The sequence below is a fragment of the Astatotilapia calliptera genome, chromosome 7 (genome assembly GCF_900246225.1).
Source record: "Astatotilapia calliptera chromosome 7, fAstCal1.2, whole genome shotgun sequence".
Taxonomy (NCBI): domain Eukaryota; kingdom Metazoa; phylum Chordata; class Actinopteri; order Cichliformes; family Cichlidae; genus Astatotilapia; species Astatotilapia calliptera.
In genome coordinates, this window is record NC_039308.1 from 64,789,196 (window position 1) to 64,814,856 (window position 25,661).

Genomic DNA, 25,661 nt, shown 5'->3' on the forward strand with positions numbered 1-25,661 from the left:
AGACATTTGTGCGCTCTGTGTGTGTGTGTCAGAAAATGACATTCCTGCAGTTTCGTGACAGTGAATGTTGTTGACACAGCCTACGATGAGCCCTCACAGCTGTTAGCTTTGTTGCAGTGGCGCTGCTGTGGGAGGTTGTGGTCCTCGCCCTCCTTGTTTACAAGCATGGCTTCTTCTTATGCAATTCTCTGCATGCTGCACTATTACATACCATTAGAGCTGCTGCTGCTGCCTACAGTATGAATCAATGGCAGCACGAATAGTTGACTGACACTGCAGACATCTTCTGCGGTACCCAGCTAAGGGCCAGCTGGCACTGATGTCATAGAAGGATGCCACTGTGTTCACTTTTAGCATTGGCTGCGCATATGAATTTTGCATGAAACTGACTGGCTTCATTTGTCTCAAATACCACACACATTCTTTTCCTGGATTTTCAATCACGTTTTTATTACCAGAAATGCCTTCAACCTTATTGTGTGGTCTAAAACCTACATTTCCCTTCTCTCCACCCCTTTTATCTCCTTTTTATCTCTACCAACCAGTGCAGGTTATCTTTGCTCTGTCATCTCTGCCTGTCTTCTCTGCATAACAGTGAGGTGAGGGTATCAGGGGGATTTCTGAGCTAGCGATGCAGAAACAGCAGCGATAAGAGAAAGTTTAGATTTTCTGCACGTGTGTGTGTGACATGAGCATCATCTGACGTAATGGAGGAAAGGCATGGATCTCCAGGAGGATCTGTTTTCATAACAAATGAGCATTTATCTCTCTCTCTGTGTGTGTGAGAGAGAGATAAGCAAGGTTAGAGAGGGGTACAGAAAGAAAGTGCCAGTAGCTAGTGCTGCCCTACTTTCAACTGCATGACACATATTTTATCCAAGTTTAGAAGCAAAAGCGTCTGCATGCATTAGGTCACCATTGTACCGCCTCGTGTCAGGTCAGGTAACTCTTGCTGACATCACCTCTGGTCGCCGGCGGACGATCGCTGTCCTCAAGGTCACAGTGCAGGTTATCTGTTTCTCTGTCACCCCCTCTCCACCAGGCTGTACTGTATCAGAAGACACAGTGTCACATTGTGCGCTGCCGCTGTGCTGAGTAGGAGGCAGCACTCATATGATGTTCTAGGGAGAGGTGAATAGCTGTCATTCATGAGAGGGTGCCCGTTTGCTCGGCAGCTGACTTCAGACACTGATCCTGCCTGTCAGCTGCTGGCGGGTGTCTTCCACAGACCTAACTGTTGTGTCCGTTGCACTAGTAGCTGACACATTAAACATGTTTGTTGTTCTTTATAGCAGACAAGGAAACACAGCACAGGTTTTGGAGTCCAGAGAATACAGGTCATATTTGAAGAAGCCTTTTATTAGGAAAGCAGTTGCAGAAAATAAGGATCCTTTTACAAACTCCTAACTAATTTTGGCTCAGAAACCCTTCTTGCAAACACATTGTAGTGCATGTTGTTAGGTAGCTGTGGTATTTTGTTAAACTTTACAAAGATATCCGGTACGCCACAGCTGATCCTCTGACAGCATTAATCCCTATTAGCAGGCACTGGATCTCTCTGCACTGCTGTCCTTCAGACCACATCCTCTGGATGTTTTCAGGACAGTTTGCACCACCAGCAGCAGCAGCTCCGCCAAGACCAGCCCGGCAGCTATTAGTGTGTATGCGGAAGAGTAGAATGAGACCACAAACAACGTTGTCCCGCTTTTAACTTTCCCTCACTCTATATATCGAGACGAACTATAAAGATGGAGCGAACAACGGAGATGCTGATGGAATGAAAAGAACCAAAACGCTGGTTATGTGTTTCTTTGTACTTAAATGCACACGCACAGTCCTTTTACCTCTTTCAGAGGAGCCTTAGACTTTGTGTTCTGGTTGCATGCTGTCTGGACAATAATCAGCAGGTAATCCCTTTAAGCCATTATTTCTCTAATTGCTTTGTCTTGGTCAGCAGATGGACACCGCGGGGATGTTGTTTTGTCCTGTCTGCTTTCTCTTTAGTGAATCATAGCTGAGTACAGAAATAACCTCTGCGGTATTGTTTGCTCGACTGCATATTCATTTGCTTATGAAACAAGATTAAAAGGATTATTTGCTCTTGTATCAGTATAGTCCCTGTGGGCAGAGAACACAGTATACGAAACAGCAATGTGGAAAGTCTTTAACTGTGCAATAACCTCACAACTTTCTTCACTGTCTAATAGCATCCATTTAACAACTAATGATAACTAATGATTCGATCTTGAAGTTGATCAATCATGTACCACAGGACTTCAAGCTGGCAATAATGAAACCACTACTTCACTTCAGCATCACTTGACCGAGTTATCTTAGCTAACTACAGCCAATCTCCAACCTTCCTTTTATCTCAGTTATTCTTGAGTGTGCTGCTCATCCTCCACATTGAAAGGAGCCAGTTGAGGTGGTTCTGGCATCTGACTAGGACGCCTCCTAGATGAGGTATTCCGGGCATGTCGTACTCGGAAGAGGCCCCAGGGGAGACTCAGGACTCACTGGAGAGAACACATCTTTCAGCTGGCTTGGGAACATCTCGGTGTCCCCTCAGATGAGCTGGAGGAGGTGGCTGGGGTGAGGGAAGTGTGGGCTTCTCTGCCGCCGTGACTCAAACCGTGACAAGCGGCAGAAAATGGATAGATGCAGGAATGTCTTAAATACATACAGTGTATATATATGGATGACCTCTAATTTCCTCCTTCCAAATTTTTATAAAACTGGGGTCATTGTACGTACAGTGAAACATAAATCCTGAACCTGGCGACTCTGAGTTAAAAGTAAAAGTCAGGAAACCACAAGTAAAGCCTTTTCTCAGGAGAAAATAATAAGCAATCCACATCTAAAGTTTTCTTTGGGCAACATTTAGGCTGGACTGATAGATGATGACTTTATGGTCATGCTAGCTCATGTAACATTACAGCCAGTGGTATAAGTGATCCATAAATGTCCCAAGTAGCCCAGATTAGGCTGGAGTGAGAGTGGCTTTTAAACATGGTGAGCTCTGTCCAATTTTACATGTCAATGCTGTGTGTGGCTGCCTAGTAAAGATGACATAAAATGACGAGAACAATAAAAAAAGTGAAATTAGTGCAACTTTCATGCACTGTTTTATTTTTCCTGCTGTTGAAAATAGTAGGATAACAACATGTTAGCACAAATTGCCCCAGGTAGGACCGGGCTGTGCATATTTATCTCGGTGTGTTACGTCATTGTCTACACACAAATCTTGCGAGTACAGATGAGCCCGCTAGGGGTGATGGTGGGAGACTCACAGCAAAGGGCACCTGGAGGAGTTACACAGGCCACAGGGTCAGAGTTTTATAAATAGAAGCAACACACATTGAGACGTGAGATTCATGCCCACAAACACATGCTCAGGGAGGAGTAGAAAGTGGCTTTGGTCTTGGCTGCAGCTGTCCCTCCGGCTCTTCTTTCCAATTTCACTGGAATCAACTTTCAGACAGATGGATCTTTGAAAACGTTTCATTAAAGTGAATAAATACAGATATTGCTATTGAGAGAACACCTTAGCCAGCAGTTTTGCTACTAAAGTGACAGTCTTCATATACTGTTTAAAAAACGGTAACATTACATTTAGGAATTGCAGGTATACAGAAAAAAGTTAAGGTCAATAGAAATAGGCTTGGACATTTAAAACCGTAGCATATGAGAAACATGGATGCATAGATTTTATTTAAACATGACTCTACAGTCTTATTTCAGCGAGGGGGGTGTAAGTGCTCCGAACAGCACATTGACAGGCGAGTACAAGAACTCAAAGTCGTATATTTTAGCTAATTTATGCTGGCAGATTGTCCTCATATTCATTGCCCAAAGCTTGTATTTACAGTGATGTTTCTCTTTTTTAAAAACAGGCCTGTTATTTTGTGGCCTTCAAAGATTTGTCTCTATAGTGTCACTTTTTTAAGATTAAATCGCTGCCATCTGATGTACAGTATGTCCACATTACACTCAGGCGTGTCTGACTCTTCATCTGCGTTTCTTGATCACAACAGCACTAAACAAACACTCCTGTATCCTAGTAACCATCCAGAGTGATACAGTGGACTGGTAGACTCCTGCATTAACCTGTCAACGGGCCATTGCTGTTGTGAAATTGTGGGCTGTAGAGAGCGGAGTCCCAGCTAGCTTAAAGAAGTCTGACAGAGTAGGGATTCCAGCTGGGTTGTAACGCAGGTTCAACCCTTGAAGGGTGGACAGAAAAGCAGTCCCTCCTGCTCTCTAACACAGGAGTTGGAGAGCAGGAGGGATTGTGCAAAGACATGCCTTTTTCATAATCCTCATCTCTGTGATCCCAGGAACTGGCTGAGCTCTGGCTAACCTGCTAGATGAACTGTGGGAATCTTCTTTTACACCACATGTATTATGTGTAAAATCCTATTCAGTGTGGTTGGATACTCAGGGTGTGGCTGCGGTCTATTTTTATCTAGCCTTTGGTAGATATTTTCCGTAGCAGTGGGAGGGTACGTTCAATTCAGGCTACAGAACTGACTCTTACCTGCTTCTCCTTGTCTCGCACGGGCCCTTCTGTCATAACAGGCTGTCACATTACCTGACTGGAACCTGCCTGCGTCCACATCTGTCTAAGGCTTCATGCCTGTCTCTCTATAGGTTAGAGAGGAAGATCAGATATAATATCACTGATTTAGGAAGACCCACACGGCTACAGCTTCTGTGAAGACAGCCAGAGACAAGCTGCTGACAGGGAAACCATCCAAGAGCACACAGTTACCACAGTAACCAGTTAACTGACACCAAAGAAAGGCTGACTACACGATTTCGAGTTACCCAACATGCTGCTCCACACCCTCACTGGATGAGAAAATTATGGGATGCCCACACTGGCTGAAATGACTGTTGTTCCTTTCGGTGACATCCAGCTTGTATACATGGCACATCGACTGTTATTATGCTCTTGTGCATTAAATCTAGCAGCATGCCAGTGTTGCATATGTTTGGTATGCTTAACTTATTAACATCAATGTAATTTTGTTTTCCGCACTGACTTCAAATGTGGAAATAACTCTGTGGAATTGCTCTTTTTACTCAGGTGGAGTTTGTTTAAGAGAACAGACATTTCCCTTTCTTTAATAACGATGAGCTCATTGAGATGAGGGGGGATAAAAGAGAAAAAGCAAAGACTGGGGTCAGAGATCAGAGCTGATGTCAGGATGAGAGCTGCAGGCCAAATGTGATTCACTCATATGCGTGCACAAGCATACAGAGTGTAGCAGGAATCTGACAGACCACGGAGAAATGAGCTGCAAAGCTTGGCATTATGCATGTGGATACCAGCACAATTCCCACCTACTACTTCATTAAACATTCTTTTCCATCAGTTTCTCTTAATTTAGCTGTATATTTGTGTTATTTCAAAATAAAAGCATTGTATATGAATACCAAATACCAGTAGCTAACCCACTTGAAAACTAGAAACCTCTTTTCTCAGCTTCACTCGTCTTTGTAGTGGAGTTCAAATGAGTCATCATTGAAATAACCATCATTATGACTCATTGTTTGCTTTATCTTCATGCCAACAATCATATCCGAGGGCAGGGCTTCATATATTTCAGCTTAAATTGATCTTAATTTATATTTTGGAAAAAAGGTACTTTGTTATTCTTATGTGATTTTTGCCATTCATCTGGAAAATATTCTGTTTTTAAATGTGTTGTTGCCAGGATGCAATCAGAATTCATTATGACCCAAACTTGCCTTTTGCACTGAAGATGACAAGCATGTCGTCATCATCTCATGTTTTGGAGAGAGTAAAGACTAAAAAGGGCCCTGCACCCTTATGAAGATTCAAAGGGCCTTACTGCTTTGTAGTTTCTCTAAGCCAGCATTTAACCACCATGCATAAAGAAACCTTGCAGTAATCCAAATATGCTAAAGCCTACTAAGGCTGTCAAGCTATTATTTCATACCTTCATGTCTTGTGAAGTCCACAGAACCTCATCAGGCTGAAAAGAAGAAAACAGGAAATGAAATCCATCACATGAGGCCTCTTCAGTGAGGTCTTTCCCTGAGCTCTGGGATTGCTCAAGATTGCTGGACTTTGTCATCTACCTTCTTGTAAATGAAAGGTTGCATTCTTTACTGATGTGTTCTTCATTTCCTCAGATAGATATATCAGACTGTGATAATCCAAGCAGCTTGTCTGCACATGTGCATTTAACTGAGATCAAATATAGGTGGTTTTGAGTGAATTTGTGGATATAACAGTATTTACTTCTTCTATATAAGAATGACAGCCCCAACTCTTTTAGTGTCGTGCCACAATTGGGTCCAAACCTGAATTTGTTGTTCACTCTTATTAATCATCATATGCCAGCTTGCTGTGATGCAAACATTACTGTGTTGTGATCATGTTAGCATACTGATGCTTAGCTGGAGAGAGTCACAGAGCTGCTTGCCTGGCTTTGGACTGTTCTTGTTGCAGCTCCCCTCCAAAGAGCATGTGTCAGTGCCAGTCAGCATCAGTGCAGCAGTGAGGTCAAGGGGTTCGTTTGCTAATGAATTTCCAGTTTCTGTGTTTTTAACCTTTCTAATTCCACTTGCTGACACATTAACATCATAATTTAGCCCAAGGAAAGCCCCTATAGTCTCAATACACACCCAAAGCAGAAGTCTTAGGGTGTAGGTAGTGGCAGAAAGGACTTTTCTGTCTGACTCAAAAGAGGTGGAAAGCTTTAAAAACAACTGCTTTGTCTATCTGATCCTCATCTACAGGTGCGATAAAAGCCGTTAAGGGAAAGGTGGCAGTGGGATGAAAGTCTCTGAAAGTCTTGTCAAAGCATGAGTAAGAGCTAAGAGCAGAACAAAAGCAGTTCTGTTCTTTATGAGATAAAGAATTCATTACTCAGTCTTCCCTTGGTTTGATTTCTGCTCAGCAGCCACTGCTCATAGTCGTGTTTATTCAACATATTTGGATAGATAATACCTTTTCTCGGATTTCCTCATGTTGGTTTTAAATGATTATCCTGCTTCCAAAAATAGTTTGCAATTGTGGGTGGAGTTTTTTTGTGTGTGTAAGGATATTTGTCAGAGGCCAAAGGCAGCAGCTCTGCATGACGTGCAGAAGAATGCAAAATAAAGACGCTGCTGTTTGTGCCTGTGTTTGGGAGTCGGGGACAGGCCACACGGTTGAGCCCCCTGTTCTCCACTCTTTGTATCCTGGTCATTCACTACAGTCTCTCTTTGTGCCAGCCACAGATCACATGTCACAATATTTGAACAGCTGCAGTCGTTGGCTGTGTGTTTTCTCTCTTCTTTCCACACGGAGAGTGGAGATCTGGTTTGATAACAGACTGTGAGAATTTGAACAGGTGAGCAGTGGGAGAAATATCTGTAGTATCGTGTAAGCGTCACATACAAACTACTGTAATTAAAACAACGACAACAGTAAAAGAAAAACATCAAAAGAGTGACAGCTGAGAATCCTCCCCTAGGATGGAGCGGGATCAATATAATGGATTATGTTAGAAACCTAACGGCTCCGTTCATGCTGTCACCTTAACCTAAACCTGTCAATATCAGGACTTGGAACATGATATCTGCTCTTTGAGCCTTCTTGAACACCGTAGCTACTATCCATTGCATTTCCAGGCTGGAGAAACGTTGCCAGTTTTTCTTTCAACATACACTTAAATATCTTCTTCTCTGTTGTCCCGTTGCGTTATTGGCCTCACAGAAAGCGAGTCATATCCTCGACACCAGGAGGCTGCTGTAAGAGAGCCAATAAAACTGTCTTTGAAGAAACTCACACTAACACATCTCAGGGCCTTTTAAGCAACTCATGCAACGCAAGAATTCAGAATTCATTTAAACTGCTCATGCCCCTTGATAGCTACAGGACAAGGACTGTTTGTTGTACTATTCAGTCTCCTACAGCAGTAAAGGTCACTGATAATAGTGGACACAATGCGAGAGAATTGCGTGTCGTGTATAGCGCATGTGCACTATATATATGTTACAGGTACGTGCGCCTGTAACAGGGGTAGAGGTGTTTGGTTTCTGTCCTTGGGCTGTATGTGTGCGCAGACTCACGGACGACCATCATGGCCACTTTGTATCAAGTTGAAGCGTCAACTGAAACCATTACCTGTTTGTTGTGCACTTAATGAATCATCACGATAAGCTGGAATTCAAAAGTATACTTGAAGCTAAAAAATGTAACAACTTAATCTTGCTGTTTTTTCACTTGAGGAGTAAAAGTCAAGCTATGTGTTAGCTTTGATGGAAGCTGAAAAAAAAAACCCCCCAGCTCTCCAGCTCAGCTTGTGTTGTCAGATGTGATCTTGGGTAATATATGCGAGCTGATTTGTACTGAGATTTGAGGCCATTGTGTAAACTGCAGTTCAGCTCTGCTTTGTCTCCAACGGTAATGAAAAAGCTTTGCTGAGGACTGTGTTTACTGACTTCTGATTACAGTTAGCAAACCCATCATCTGATCAGGGCGAGTACATAGCAGCCTCATGGTCTCTCTGAAGGGGGGAGAGTGCATGAAAAAGGGAGAAAAAAAGGCAGAGGGCACCTTGGCAGTCTAAAGCAGAATGTGATTAAAATTCTGTTCTAGTCGCAAGCACACATTGTTTGGAATCATCATTTGGTATTTGATAAGGCACAGCCTAATCGCACCCTCTGGGGAAAGTGTGGAAAGTAACACTGATGACGCTTTGCCTGGAACTCGCAATACAAGAAGAACCCAGATGAAAAGAGTTGTGTAGGTCTTACACTTTGCCGTCCAGTGTGAGTGTAATACCAACAACGCAGGAGTCCTGAAATGCAACTCAGTGGCATCTTTTTTCCCCTCTGCCTTCTGAACAACCACACATTTCAAACCCACCACACATTTGGAATAGATCTTGAATTATTATTTTTTGAAGCTTCAAGCCCATGTTCAGATGTTACAAAATAAGCTCCCTTCACAGTCTCAGAAAACATTGCACAACCATTGTGTTACACTGCACAGTGTTGAAAGAAGAGTGAACTACACTTCTTGTATAAAGCTGGTCATTTAACTTCATATCATGAATCTATTTCTTTAAAAGTGTATATTTCAAGTATCATAATCAACATAATGCAACTTGACCTTTATGTGTGCCGCCTGATAGTGTTTGCACGCCAGCTGTTTTCAAAGGCAGCCATGTTTCCCACACGGCCAAACAAATATATAGTAATGACATGCAAAAACACTCCTCTTCATGAAGACACTATAAAGCAAATTTCCCTCAAGGAAGAATCTGTTATGTAATTAGTTATGTAACTGTAATAGTGAGCTAGACTTTTGATGTGACTGAAATAAATCCATTATCAAAACTAGTGAACTAGTGTGCTGTGGCACAACCTTTTTATTGTGTCCCGGCCATCATGAATATTAACTTGTAGTGGAATGTAATTCAATTTATTAGACCATCTAATTCCATGGATTTAGATGCAATTATCCATTTTCGTGCACTGTTTAGTCCAGCGTGTTTTTTTCTCTCAGTTGATCCTGCTGAATTAAGATGTTATAGTAAGATTGGTGCCAGCAGAGGGGAAAACAATATACCTTACCCGTCAGAGTGAATGGAGCAATAACATTTATGTTTATTCTTTGAGGGCAAATAAGCAGATTAAACACTTTCACTCCTTTATCCAAGATAAAATAGAGTTTTTACAGCCTATTTATCCATATTTACCTGTGCTGAGGGTGGTCAAACTTTACCTGAACGATGTAGGCTTTGCCACTCTGACCAAACCTCCACATTGGTGCTGGTATAGTGTGCTGGTGATATGATCTGTAACAGCAATATAGGAGGGGTTGCCATGTGGTGCAGAAATTCATGGTCCCCATAACTAAGATGGCCTTTAGTGCCGACATGAGTTTTTCACGTTGAAAGTGATTTTGAGTGAATTAGCTCAGCTGTAGGCATCACCCTTTAATTTACTTCAATCATTCATGTCTCCAGAAATTCATATCTAATGTCTTTGAACTAATTTAGAAACATTAGCAAAAAATCCTAACTGTAATGGGAAACATGGTTAGCTTTATACCCCAAAACAGCTTGTTTGTTAGCATGTTAGCATGCTTACAGATAACTAGCTTTAAGAACTAATGTACCCCAAAACCACAGCCTTACAGAAATACTTGATTAAAACCTTTAAGTTATATTTAACTTTTACTTTTCATTTCTGTGGCAGTTTTTGTTGTTGTTGTTGTTGTTGTTATGGAAGCATTAAACGTATTCTCTTATAAAGCTAATATTTTCAAGGTAAACATGCAAAATATACCCTTTTATTCTGTTGTTTTCTAAGATCAATACCTTCCTTGTAATGTGTATAAGAAATTGTTCAAATAAACTGAATGATTTTTCCTGTGGACGCCCACAGCTCACTCTTTAGCATGATCCACTCTACGGCGGTAACCCCTGACCCCTAAACACCTTGAGTCATGACATTCACAGCCATACTTAGACCAGGAACGTCGTGCACGTTGCTAAAGATCAGAGACTACTGACTCTTGTAGGAACGGATGGATTTATAGCCTACCAACTTAGCAGTTCATGGACACGGTGAATAACCAGCAGTGTGAGAAATGTTTCCAGTGTGGCCGCACCCTGACCACTACATCTTTTTTCAGTCCTCACACAGCCCTGGTCCGAGGTATCCTAAACACATACGCTTAAATTTAGACTGGCTCAGGCTGACCACAGACACAGCCTAACCTCCTGAAATCTGACACCCACTGTCTGCTGTTTCTCTCTCTCCTGACTCTGTGGGTAGGTGCGTTTTCACTTTCTAACTTTTGTTCACCGATTTCCTTTGTTGAGCACCCAACCATCTCACACACAAACACCTCAGTCTCTCATAACCTCTCCCTCTATTCTTCGTGCTCGGGGGCAGCCGACTGGAGCTGATTTACTCTGTTTGCACAGAGTTAGAGCTCACAGTTTTGGAGGAAATGAAACGTTAAAGTTACATACTGATACGATTCTTAAAAGCCCTTTCCATTATCACTTTTTTGGACTGACAGAATTCATGCTGTGTTTATCTGAACGATCAAACAATTGTCCTCCCTAAATTAAAAAAAGAAGAAGAAGCTGTGCACATCTTTCTTCTGTTGACAAGCTTACTGCTGGAATCCTGTTTATTCATACTGGAGCATTTCCTCGGTTGTTGAGTGTGTGTCTTCAACTGATTGATTTCAATTTGTATCCAATAAGTAAATAAACAGTTGGTGATTCCATTAATAATAGTGGAGCAGTGAAAAATTTAACAGGAAGGTGGAGCGAGAGAGCAGAGAGAGCAGGTGAAAACACACAGCAAATCTGACCCATTTTCACCTGCTCAACCAGCAAGACGTCTCAAAATCTGCTGTCCTTCTGCGCATAATATCTGACAGTTTGATCCTTTCAGTGTTCTGGAAATATAGCTCTATCTGGGGACTGGCCTACAATGGAAACGTTCCACTTTGTTTGACACTTTTAATCACATTCAGTGGCGTATTGTTCTGCTTTCTCAAGTAAACGTTACTTTCTATTGTAGTAAACAGGCTTTAGTTTAAGTTTAGATAGATAGATAGAACTTTATTAATCCCTCGGGTAGGTTCCTCTGGGAAATTCAGTTATATGTTATATAGTTATATATAGTTATACTATGTAGTCAGTTATATGTATATATGTTTTTCTATTGATAAAATGCTAGTTTCTCAAGCTCTGTGCCCATCATTTAAATTTGCTGATAGTTTAATTAATTGATCAATTATTCTTAGCATTAATATGCTTTCAAATTGAAACATGAATATCCAAGTAAGGTCAATCCGATGAGGAAGATTTACTTTTGCCATTCCTCTTCTCAGTTCCTTCTCCTCTGCAGCTTAGTGCTCAATGGCCCATAACAGCTTCCTGATGGCCGGCTATGAACATGATGAGATCACTAGTATCACTGATCTCATCATCTTTTCATTCACACTCACACGAGAAGGGAGAGGGGAGAGCATATGTACAGAGACACTTGAGAGAATTGGAGGAGAGGGTACAGTAACAGTGACAGCCTCAATATGAATGTAGCCGTACAGATGAAGGCCGTATGGCTGTCGAGTGTTTCAGAGAGCTGGACCTGCATTAACGTGTCGTCTGCTACAGTTAAGCTGCACTTTTGTAAACGAGTCAATCATCACACATAAAGCATATTTGTTTTTTGTTTTTCAAGTGTTAGACTCACAGTAAATAAGACATAAATCAGATTTCTTCAGCATTTTAATTTTGTTTGCGTGCATTTTTTGCACCAAAGATGGAGTGATATAGATGCAAGACAAGGAAGCACTAAGCAAGTCCTGCATTTTTATTCTGTTGAAAAACAGTGTTTGTTTTTTTTAAATGAAAGTGAATGACACCTTTACGTGAGCAGTGCCTGCTGGGTGTGGAGAAACAGATGGCTTTGGAGACAGTGGTGCATGTTTTATTAGTAAAGCTCACTGCCCAGTTATGGCATTACAGGAAAAATGGGTGCATTATGCATATCCCTGGTGTCACTGGAGCTTGATGTTTAAGCTACATGTCTGATTGATTCAGACAGTGTGAGTGGGTGAGTGGGAGTGGGATATTCACAGTGAAAATATGCATTCAAATCTATTCGTATGTTTTAAGAATAAATATAATTTGTCATTTTCCATAGCATAGAAGACAATGGATAATTATTTTTACTAAAAAAAAGTAAAGAAATGTCTTGAGACACAGGTCAGTGGCAGGAGTGAATCTGTTTTTGCTTACAGGGAAATCAGTGGGCGTGCACACACATACACAACACGACTCTCCACAGTTGCACTGCAAAACAAAATGGCCACAATGAAGCAATCCAGACGACCACCAACTCTGAAAACTTTGTCAAATCGGGATTTTTTAGTTGCTGAGTGCAAAAAGGCAACACATGACATCAGCTCAGCTCAGAGAAACAAACACGATTCAAGAACATTTCTCATCTCTGGCTGAACTGGACTAATCCCAAACTGTTACACAACAGTCTGGACAACAGGCTCGGACTGTGATTACTCATGTCATCGTTGGGAAATTAATAGAGACCTACTTTCTGCTCATAAGGGATAGAAAACATAAAAGTGTTTATCCTGATATCTGATATCTACTGCTTAAATGAAGCCAGAAAGCTCTTTCTTTTTTCACTCAGCCGCTGAGTCCTCCTGTAATTCCCGTGTCCTCGTCACCACTACCTTTCAAGACTCTAAAACAGAAAATCTGTGACAAAAGCAAGAATAATTATGCAATTATGGCTGCACATTCTTGTGGTGTTCTGCTAGCTCTTCTGTGTTTTTAATCACAGTTTGGCAGCAGTTAAACGTGACCTTTTATTTCAGGAAATAGCTGAAAGTTCTTATCAGCAGCAAACCATTAAGATATACAATGCACTGTAAGTCTCAATGGTTTGTGTTGAAAGCTGTATGAACATGGCTAACTAAGAGTGAATAGCAGCAGTCCTGCATCTGTCTGGTTTCTGCAGTCCTATAAATACTGTAGGCCCAGTAGGAGGAACAGCGGTAGGTCCAGCAGGTCAAGTTGCCACATATGAGCAATCCCATATGTTTTGTAACACTCTGCATCCTGCCAGTTGGGAGAGATTTTAGTGGCAGCAGAAAGCAGTACAGTTGGAGATGACAGCAAAAACAGGTGGGAGCCAAGCCAGCTCCATCTCACTTCTTACATCAGCATGTCAGAATCCCTTTAAGTAAGTCACCAGTCGGTCAAGGAGATTCTTCCTGACTGTGGAAGTGCTCCACTTCAGATCAACCCCACCTTAAAAAGACGCCCATTGTGTCTGTCTGTGCTTGCAGGCGGCCTGGCTGAGGATTCCTCCAATCTGTGAACCGATGGGCATGTGACATCACCCCCTCCGCCCCATCTCTCCCTCCTTACATCAGTGCATCTGGCCAATCAGTGCTCAAGGAGATCCGGTCACATGAGAATCCCCCCCAGTCTTGGTTACCATGACAACGAGCACTGGTCCAGGCAGCATCTTGCTGTGGTGAGAAAAGAGGAGGTGGAGGGGGAAAGAAGGCAGGAGGAGAGGCAGAAAGAGAAGAGGAAAGGGAGGAAGGAAGATAGAAAGACAACAATTCCATTCTGAGGAATAGCTTTTGGATCTTCAGCTTGTTCCTGTCTTCATTCAGTACAGTGAGTACTTCACCTTTATTACCCACGTTCACCTGCTGCACTGCAAGCAAATGAAAGGAGATCTGATGCAGTCCTTTGTCATCAGAATTGGATAATGTGACATGGCAGATGCCTTTGATGATTTCAGGGATGGCATCAGTAATCCCTTTGTGATGTGGAGAATGCATGCAGCCTGCCTCACCTTAGGTAGACAACCCTTTGTCTGTATGTTTACTCAAAGGCTGATGACAGACCTTAACAGCAAACAGAGCCATGGTGGGAACCAGGGTGCTCAGCGCAATTAGAGGCAATTTCATAACATGGTGAAACTCCTTCTGATGTATTATGCAGCGAGTCATTCAGCCTCCAACCGCTAATCTTCGTCCTGTCTTTCTTTTTTTTTTCCATTTCTACTCCTCCAAGTCTGTCTTCCTTTTTCTATCTTGCTCATTTCCACACAATTAGATCTGGCTGACACTCTGTGCCCCACCGGGGTTTTGTATAATTAGCAAATCCATGGAAATTTCAGCTGGGACAGTTTGCTCTGATTGCAGGACTTGTATGCTATGTAAAATGTCCTTGTGGTGATAGAAACAGAGAGGTTTTCTAGCTGCAAGTTAATTCATGGTCAAAATGTTGCTGTTTTGCATTACCTTACATTTGAACCTCATACATAATTGCAAAGCATGCAAGAGAGATGATGCAGAGTCACTAATAAAGTGCTAAAGATCTAATTCATGTCCTGCTATAGAAGGAAGCGTGATGTTTACAGGCTGTTGGATTTTTTTGCATTTTATTTGTGTGTGTGTGGCTTGTAAGAGTAACCTTAAAGATTGTTTGGAAAGGGACTTCTAATTTTTTTTGTTATTCCCATTATGTTTTGATAGAACAGTTATACAACAACATTGTGCCTGCAAACTCATTACATGTGACTTAACCGTGATAATCTGGTTAGTATATGGCATTATACGATTCTGACTTCTGCCCGTTTATCTCTCCTTGTATATTTGTACTTGATATCCCTGTATCTTATCTTCTCCCTGCGTAGGTGGGACCAATATTTTTCAGTATTTTTTTAGTATATGCACCATATCATTTATTAAATTGTGCTTATAAAGCTATTTTAAACAAAATAAATCAAACTAATACTGAACTACCAACTTGGCCAAAGTTGTAGTTTATATTATACGTGCCTTGCGTCTCAGCTGCACTATCTGTCCTGTGACATGAGCTGATGGGAAGGTGTTTGCTTGCTAGCTGCGGTAATGTGCCCAGAGCTGATAGCAGCTGAAGGGTTTCTCCTTTCAACATGGCCTAAGAATGTAGCACCTTACAGAGAATATAGATAATCTTCTTCTGATCCAAGTGGATGAACTATATCTCAAGCTGCCTCATCTTTGAGACTGGACTGTTTTTGCTTGCCTGTGATCCAGTTAATGAACCAGTAATGGCTTTGAATGATTGGTTAATAAAAACCTTTCTTTTGACAAGGTTCAGTTGCAGTCTGGATTGCAGAACCATTTTTTTGTAGTCTGGGGAGAAGTCCATGTTGTGACTGAAACAAAAGCAGTGTATCAGTAATGCACATTTCTGTCTGCGGGAAGCAGCCAAACACTCACTAAACTGTTTCTTGCCATTTGAAAGTGATTGTTTAAAACTTATAATTTTCCCAAATTGTAATCTTATGGTTTTCCACTGAGGCAAACTTCAGCCCATTTGAAACCACTGCACAATCTGGGTCTATACTTTGTTAGAAAACAAACAAATGAGCTTTGGAATTTCCTTTGGAATCATATTTTCAAGATTTCCTACAGTGGAAAAGAAGGAGACTTGCAGATAGACACAGCAGATACACACGTTTCAGGAATGTTAACCATTATTTTATGTCATGCGCCTCATCACTCCAGACTACCTAGAGCCTACTTCTTTTACTGTCCATATAAAACTCCCGGGTGCCAGAGTGCACATCTGAATCACGCCTCTATATTCTGGTAACACACCTGTGCGGATGATGCCCAGTAAACAATTTTACAGTAACCCATTTTTGTGCAGGCTAATTATTACTAGCAATAATTTATCAATTTTTACCCTACAGGTTAAGTCAATATTTATATATACAATCGCACACAAGGCAAACGGGAAATATTTTACAGTAACTGAAAGATAACAAAATAAATACAAATAAAGTTTGACTGTTCGGATATCACGTTAAATGAAACCCCGCCGGTATCCCCGGTTGTCTAAACCAGTTTTAATGTTTCAGCCAAGTTTTCGACCGCATGTGAACGCAACACTGCTGCTGCGTCACGTTGGAAGAGACCAATTGGATTAAACTGAGTTAAAACACGCTGGCTCACCTCAAGAAAGAGCGGGGGGTGCTCACCTTGTACTGTTAGAGAGATTGAAGTACAAGCTAGCACAGCGTCGTCTCTTTGCCGTATGCAGTCTATTACTGCTTTGTACTCTTATTTCAACATGTAATACAGGAACATTATTTGTTCGCTCAAATTTCAGGAACATACTGTTATTTACAGAGCTGCACGTCCCCCCCCTCCTTGTCGGCGTTATGGTTTCGACGGATCCCTCTCAGTCAGTTTCAAGTTGCGCCTTCTCGTCTGCCGTGTGGCTCTGTGTTCTATATCCCTACCGAGCGGAAAAAAATAGACATTCCCGTTTTGGCTTCACTGTGAAATTTGGATTTACACAGGAAAATGGATTTAATAGAATTATTGACGATTGGATTATAATCACGTGGCATTCAGAGGTAAGAAGACACGCTTCTCTCAGTCGTTTGACAAACAGTGGGTTTTTTTAACGTTACCGTGGGATCCGCGGGCTGCACCTTCGCACGTTTGGGAATGTCACGCTCTGTTGGTTTTAATAGAGCAGCTAACGATTTAACTGCATTGGCCTGTTATAAATCTCAATTTTCTTTGTGCAAAGAACATGCACATTACTGGTGCATCACAGAGGAAAACCTCGGTTCTAATGGGACAGCCTGTGGAATGTAGTGGTGCTATTAGTCACTTCCACACAAATATATCCATCAGTACAGAATGCAGTCCAAGCGCGACAGTTTACCTGATGAGTCGGCAAAGAAACTCAATAATATTTGTACATCACTGAGTCAGAGGTGACATTTGAGAAATGTCGTTTTAGGAGCTTGTTTCGGGTAACAACACAGCCGCAACACACCTGGAAAGAAGTCATGTTAGGTAAACGTTAATGCACACACTTTGTATTCGCAAAAGATGTTGTTACAGGAGGCTGGTATGGAGCTGGCTGCTGCTTGCTCTTGTGTAAATCTCATGCAGTCCTATACATACCGTAAGTTTAGATATTTTGCAAGTGCTTTTGTTGTCTCTCAGTACCTGTTTTGTGTAAAGGCTTTGACGTTAAATCAAAGTCTCCTCCTAGACTTCAGTGATGAATGCTTCCACATGTCATTTTTGTTTTTGTTGATTAACTGTATGCTGACATTAACATTAATATCATATTACTCCAGCTGGCTCAGCTGGGCCCATACAGCAGCAGCAGCCACTCTGTGGTTAAATGGAGCAGAAGGGTCCTGACCTGACAGGCCAAAGTCTCTTATCCTGTCTCATCTGAGTGATTGGATTTGTTCTATTGATTAGTTATACTGAACCTTTGTTTCTCGCATTTCAAGAGCTTCCTTCCTACACTGTATCTTTAAAGACTTTGTACATCTACTCTGAAGCCACAGGGTGCAGTTGGGTAGGTGGGTGTTAACTGGGCTGTGCTGTATCTGTTCGCACCTTTGTGTTATCATAACTAGCAGTTTCCCTCCTAGATCAGGATGTGGAGCAGAGTAGGAAAGGATGTTTGCTTGGTGGCTGACTGCAGTTTGGCTTTCTGAAGAGAAGCCTGACACAATCGTTCAAGTGTATAGTCAAGCATGCAGCGTCCTCTGCAAAACTAAGCTGTGCTACAGTGGCAAACTTTAAGTTTATATTTCTGTGTTATAAACACAACCCACAAAGCATCCAAAACACATCAAAACACAGCAGCATGAATTTGATAAGGCAAGCTTTTTAATGTTCATGTTCGTGAGGGAGGGGAAGATAAAGCTGACTCACTTTGCCCCCTTACTGACCGTCGCTCAGAGAGTTAAGGAAACTAGCTCTGACTCTGACCCCCTGTGAACCTGCAGTATATTGTGGAAATGGGAAAAGTGCTGGATGAAAGGACGGACGGTAGGAAGGAAGGAAGTCCTGTGAAGGCAACTCGTGCTGTGTCATGAGCAGCTGGATGTATCCCAGCTATCTGGTTCATTTGCCCGATGGCTTGCTGATGTGGCTGACTCATCTGAGACTTGGTGCCCCCCCCTCCATCCCACCACAATATTAAACTACTATGCGTGTTATAGCAAGTCTAGCCTGCTGTAAGTCCTTAAAGGGAGAGACAGCTGTAACTAGAAGGAATGTTGTGAACTGCTTAAGGTTCCATTTCTTTAGCAAACACTCATTGCAAGATAATGAGAGAATATCCAGTTACCATTTCAACTTTGTACTTAGGTGGATGAGATTGTGATGATGAGTATATTCCTGTGATGATGAGTATATTCCTGTGTTGACTGCTGAGTCACACGGGTGTAATAAAACCAAACAGCCTGGATGATGCCATATTGTTTCCACCCTTTAAGGTTTGGAGATCCCACAAAAAGTCTGAGATAGTTGCTTTATCTGCCACCGTTCTTTTTTCCCCCCCATAGTAAGAAAAATAAATGAGATTTGGTGGAATAATCACTAGTCAAAGCTGCATGACTTCCAGCATGGCTCCTGTCCATTTGCTTTTGTGATTTCCCACAGCTCTAGATTAAAGACTTACTTCTTGGCTGTTTCTTCCACCTTAGAGATCAGAAGTGGGTCAGTATGACAAATGCATTCCAGAGGCTACGCCAGTGATACATGTTGCCAGTCTGCTGCTCCTTGAACTCTATAAAGGCTACTATCTTACGTCAGCCAGTGCAGCAGAAACTCTGATCCTACACATCTTCATGTGACAAGCAAACAGGCTACTGAGACTCTCTGCGCCGTTGCTTTTTTGCTTAAGTGTGTGTATTTTCTCAGCTACCTCACAAAACCCATTTTTACGGCACACTGTTGTAGTTTCTCTTCTCTACTCGGGATACATCTCAGGGCGCGATCTCTAACAACACTGGAAGCATTATATGTTTTTAGTTGTTTCTGCTGCACGGAAACGCTGCCATAGATGGGATCGATGGGTAATGTTGGTTTAACTTAATCCTTATTTTTGTAATTGTTTTTGAAACCATTGTTGTGTAAGAGAAATATGAAAAAGCAGGGAGAAATAAGGGTAGTAGTGACATAGATACGAGGCTGATGTAGTTAACAAAACTAAAACCAGAACTGAAGCTAAGCCAAACTAAAAAAACGTTTTAGTTCATCGAAGTAGTACGGGTAAAAAAACCAAAAAGATTTTCTTTGCATACAAAACTAAAATATAGACGGTGAAATAACCGACCAATAAATCACCACTTTTTTCCCCCTCTTATCAAGAGCATTGATAAGTCTTAAAGTCAACACATTGCACAGATTTGTGACTGACATCCACACATTTAATATTCCACGTCTCTGTCCTCTAACCTAGTCTCCACACATTACATCAGCACTGCTTTCATAGCGAATTCATATTGAATCCTTTTCTGCCTGTCATGACAAAACATTGATTTTTATTGAATGTAATGTTAATTGTGTCTTGACAAGGTGTTAAAATCATCTTTCTTGCCAATATAGTTGAATCAGGTTTTCTCTTGTTGCTCCTTTGATGATTGAAACAACGTCTCAATCCGGTGTTTATTTCACATGATGTCACACACTTGCTGCCATGTGTGGTGTCACGTGAAGGATGACAAACCAGACTTCAACTTTAGAGTAGGCGTGTAGAATGATAGCGATAACATCAGCTTGTTACCCTTTTGAACTGTAATAATGATTGCTTTACCTCGTTAGGGCTCCTAATTTGCTATCATCTGTGCTCTCTGCTCAGATCTGTGTTTTATTCCATCATGTGTTCACAGATCAGTCCTCTAATATCCACTTGGCGGTTACACAAGATGTTAAACAGACCTGGGATCAGGAGTATAGAACAGGACTTGACGGCTGTTTAAAATGTGGACGTGAACTCTTGTCTCGAGGTTTAGGGTTCGGCTGGAGCTGTGAAGACGTTTGATCAGCTAACCTTAACACCAACACTTTGATCGGCTTCACTAAACTACACAAGACTTGTGAATCCCCCTTTGTCTCCTTTTACTTTGGAATGAATTGTGACTCAGTTTCTTTTCCAGTTCGTCCACATCCCTCCACTGCTTTGTGTTCATTTGATCATTTCAAATATGATTTACAGTGAAGCAGTGAATTCCTCAGTTTTCATCTAGTGTCTAAATGCAATCTGTGCTGCACCTGCTAAGCATGATTTTCCTACCACCTTGTAGTAGGTGACAGGGATTAAAGTGTAATTTGGAAGGAATCTGTTTTCATGCTTGCTTCTATAAAGCAATCATGCCTCGTGGTGCTGTGTGGGTGTTCGGTTACCTTCCTACTGCAGCAGCTCTTCAGTACACTCTGGAAGGTTGGATTTCCTCTGGTCTGCTGCTCAACCCACATTGCGAGGCTGGGAAGAAAGCCAACCTTGCATGTTCTGATTCAACTGTCTGCACACTGTGTAAAACAGCAAAAAAATACATGTACTGGTCTGAAAAGAGGATGAAAGCACAGCTCGCACACTGCATAACTCTACTTTTACCTATTTATTGCTTCTTGGTAGTTGTAACATTTCCAACACATCTGCTCATGATCAAACAGTAATGCACCATCTGATATTTCTGATGGCCATGTGTTTAATTTGGACTATTTTGAGGCATATGTACAGTTTGTTTTCTCCAATTAGAAAATATTCTTCTGGTGCTTTTATCCTGATCACAGCTAAAGTGACGCGTGTGACTCATTTTATTGGTTAACAGAAATATCCTTTATAAATCATTGCTTAGTTATGCAGTGAGTTATACAGTAACCTAAGAGGGCAAATGGGATAATTAGTTATCGACTGTGTGAAAGACAGGCTGTTTACTGGGTAAACCTCATTCTGCTAAAGATAGGTCTTAATACCTGGTTTTTGATGCTCCCTGTTGCTGCCACACTGCACGCAGCGATACTAACACGTTGAGGATGACCGACCCAAATGAAAGATTTCGGCAACTGTAGGTTTAGCTAGTCAGAGATTCTGCTTCCCTTATATTGACTCGACAGAGTCCTGCAATTTGTTTACCATCTGAACTACTCACAGCTGCGCCCACGTGCAGAGATTAGAGAAAGCAAACATGGATGTGATGGGATTATGGGCTGTGCTGGTTGTAGTTCACTGTTGCACGTTCCAATCAATGTACTTTGCTCTTTTTAGATGATGTTTGTCATCAAAAAAAAACAAAACAAAATAAAATATTGAAACGCGGCACTGGTGCCTGCCTGCTGGAAACAGTATCTCCTAGTTCTTCCATTGCTGAGTATTGAATGTTGTACTATCATAATATCAGAACCGCATGCCAGAGGACGGATCTCTTTTATTATAGCAGCTATTTCTTGTATCATAATCACACAGGTAAATAACATTATCAGTAGGGCTGTTCGATATAACGATATATATCGGATGACGATGTAAAAACATCTATCGTTTCATTTTACGCTATCGTTTGTTTCGTGGTGTCGCAAAATAAACTGTTTACGGTAATATTTTTTCATGGTTTTGATGGTCACTGTAGTGGCTATATTCATTTCTTAAAGTTTTCTCTTTCTCTTATATTTAATATAACCACACTACGGACGGACAAGCGCCTGTTTTTAAGCGTTGTCGTTAGCAACAATGACAGTAAAACCATCGTGTGTCTGCTTGTTTATTTTCCACATAAACCTTTCACAATAAAGCTCAAGATCCTGTTGAGACTTTTCAAAATAAACTGAATCACGTAAAATAGTATACAGAGGATTTACGGATGAGAAGTAAAAAAGAGCCGTCCGGTGCTAAAAAATAAACCTTAGACTCAAACGTTAGAACAGGCTTTTCCCCGCAGCACGCCGTGTAATAAATACTCACAAAGAAAACAGCGGCCGTTACAACTTATGTTTAAAAAATGTATCGTTTCATGCATCGGCTAAAACACTCGACTCCAGCTACACGACGCCCAGCTGGAAACACTTCTGCCCGAGATTCACAGAATTTACAGAAAATGTTACATTTTTGTGATTTATATCGTTATCGGGGTGATAGATGTCTTATATCGGGATATGAGATTTGGGTCAGATCGCACAGCCCTAATTATCAGTGCCGGGAATATCAGTTAGTTTCTCGTTCTGTGTTTCCTTATTTCACCCTGTTTTTTACATTGGCTGTGGCATTCTTCATGTTTGAGGTGTAATTAATGTGGTTTAAGAGGTAAGAAGATTGGGAACAGAGTTATAGTTTAGTTTTCCTATGGCAAGAATCAAAAACCCAGTTTGGGTTAGCCTGTGTGCATTCAGTGTGGAACCAAATCATACGACCTCTAAGGTTTGTTTTCACATGACAGCCGAGCTGTTTTTTCTTCTGTCCATCGTTCTTCCTGGACATGCAGTGAGATGTTCGCTTTGACATCAGAAAACTCTGATGTTGGATGTTGGATGATCAGTGGACGTTTAAACTGAAGTCCTGTTGGCCGTCTGCATATCCCGACTCCGACCATAACTAATACACGGAGACCAGCGTCTGCCTCAGACTACATTTCTTAGTCTGCTGTTAAGAAGGGTTTGGAGTATACAAGTAACCTGATATGTGCTTTTATTTCAGTATGTGCTCAGATGTAAAATGTATACAGATAACCAAATGTGAAAACCCATGCAGATTTTTATGAGTAGTGCTATTGATAACGCTGATGCAGTAAAAGCTTTGCTGAGTAATGGTTTTGCATTTTTCTACCGTCCATGGTTCATTGTATCTATGTTTGCATAGCATAAATACTATTCTACACTAGTCAAGACTTGTTATGAACAGCACATAAGTTGGGGAAGTGGCATTTCAGCTTGAATTTGAGAGGATTTCTAAATCAAACAGCTTTGGCCGGAGCTGCCAGGACGCTCTAATTGACCATGTTTGACACCCATAAGCAAGCAAGAGCAGGCTGAGCCTGTGCCCAGACTCCCTTGAGGCAATTACTAATATGTAGGTTGTACAAAAGACCCATTGTCATCGGAAACTGCTCCCCTGAGTCATGTCAGCTATTCTGGGGTAAATTTCTTTATATTGTGCTTTTTAAAACATGCTATTTAAGATTTCTTTTCATGGTTGGAAAGGGTTGGATATAGTCCAACAGATTCTGAAACGCAATGAGGCTCAGATTCATTTAAAACCGGATTTGGGCATAATTGAGGATTGTCTTGGCAGCACAACTGAGCAGACTGGGACCAGTATAAATCCTGGAGTACTTGTTTCCAGGAACCACTTTATTCTCTCAGATTAAATTCTACAAGTACATCAAGTGGAGCTGGATGTGGCTTCTTAGCTATTCTATTTGAGTTTTAAAGTAATTGGGTGTAAATGAAGCCAATAAAAAGGGGCATTTCTAAGGTTTTGAAAATGTTTTCTTCATGATATAAAACGCCGTAGCTGCAATTCTATCCCTTTGCCTCATTTAGCGTTCACGGATCTATGAATATAGACATTAGTCTCCACCTTTCCCCATAGATACTTGCCTCCTGCGCTCGATCAAGCTCTCCCTCTTCATCCATGAGTCTGACTCTCAAGATGTATTTATTTATTTATTTATTTAAAGTTTTTACTGACGACATGTGTGGAGTCAGATTTTATTTGACAAAATCACGATGAAAATAATTTAAAATCATGTCTTTGATGTTATTTCTGCAATGTTTGCAACTGAAAGAATTGCCCAGAGAGAAGCAACAAAATATTTCTTTTTCTTTTTTTTCTTTTTATTTGTTCTCTCACAAAGTCCAAGAACTCCATCGTGGTGCTGCAGATATCTGGCTGTGACAGTACAGATAGAAGTGTGCCTCCAGGACTGTTTGCTGTCCAACAGTGAAACAAACAAACAGTAATATCTTGTGATGAAACTAAGCTGAGATGTAATATATTTTAAAAAATTCACAACTGAATACATAAGCAATAAACAAATAGCTGGATAGTCATTTATTCAGTCTTAGTAAGCGATACTGCAAACTACACAGCTTGTTGGAGGAAGTTGGAGCTTCTCTTGTTGACGTTAATGGAAATTAGATGAGGGCATCAGATACAAAAAAAACCTAAGGGTTTGTATACTGGGAAAACATAATTTGAGGTCATAATAGGGCTGCTCAATTAATCGAATTTTAATCACGATTACGATCTGGGCTTTCCACGATCATTAAAAATGACTGAGCCGATTATTAGCACCTCCCTCAAGCTTTACTCTCGCGCTGCTCCGTGTAGCAAATCGAGCGCTCCTCTCTGCATTTCGAACACGTGTCACAACAATTAAGAGGACCCAAGGGAAGCTCGGAAAGCTAAGCAGAAGTTATTTGGAGAGGAGAGTGACTGTCGTTGGTTGAAAAGAGAGGTAAAAAAAAAAAACTTCAGTGGTGTGGAAACATTGTGGGTTCGCGGAGTCAGACGTGGATCAAGTAGACACAGTGTGTAAACTTTGCTACGGTGTAGTAGCTGCACCACAGAGCAACACTGCATAGTTCACTAAACTTAGATGTTTACATTTTTCATTTATTTCTTATATTGCAAACATTTGCACTGTTATCAGTATTTGCACACTATTTTATATTATTTTTTAAAGTCATTATTCAACACATTGTTATTGTTAACCCTTTAAAGCCGGTCAGAGCAGCACGCTCCGTTTTGTGTAACTATTTTTAAATCCCTGTAGAACCTGAACCATGTAAGCTAGCGCAATAATTTTTTTTTGCATATGAAACTTACATCTTATGCCATCAGCTTGTCCTCAGTCACGGTTTCCTTCCACATAAAGCTTTGCAAAAAATTGCATAAAAAGCGCTTGCAGGAACAAAAACATAATATTCCAGAAACACGCTTTGCCGAGCCGATCAGCTGTTCGTCCAAAACCAGAAGTGACGCCATATTCGCGGAAAATGTAGTTTTTTACTTGTAGGCCTTAAAAGCCTATACTGGTGTTTTTATAAGTCATGTTTGACTATTCTGAATAGTTTCTGGGATGCTTAGAACTAGGGCTGCTCGATTATGGCAAAAATGATAATCACGATTATTTTCACTGAAATTGAGATCACGATTATTTGACGATATTTATTTAACCCTTTAAGACCTACTATAGAACCAAGTCCACCAGAGCTTATATTATTTTTTTACATGCTGTAGTGCCATTTGTGGGAGCATTTCAAGTTGCTATACATCAATACAACTGTTATAGCCCATATTTTAATAATA

At 41.1% G+C, this 25,661-nt stretch overlaps 1 protein-coding gene across 26 annotated transcripts in view; it reads left to right on the top strand.

Annotated features, from left to right (window-relative positions):
• mical3a (microtubule associated monooxygenase, calponin and LIM domain containing 3a) overlaps positions 1 to 25,661 on the top strand; it is an 80,001-nt gene that overhangs the window by 1,602 nt on the left and 52,738 nt on the right. For 24 of the 26 annotated variants that reach the window (XM_026176603.1, XM_026176607.1, XM_026176601.1 and 21 more), the window contains exon 2: positions 13,868 to 14,207. The gene's annotated coding sequence lies outside the window, so the exon portion shown is untranslated. Of the gene's footprint in view, positions 1 to 64; positions 1,908 to 13,867; positions 14,208 to 16,570; positions 16,951 to 25,661 lie in introns of those variants that run through there. The other 2 variants (XM_026176602.1, XM_026176604.1) reach the window with 2 other exon arrangements.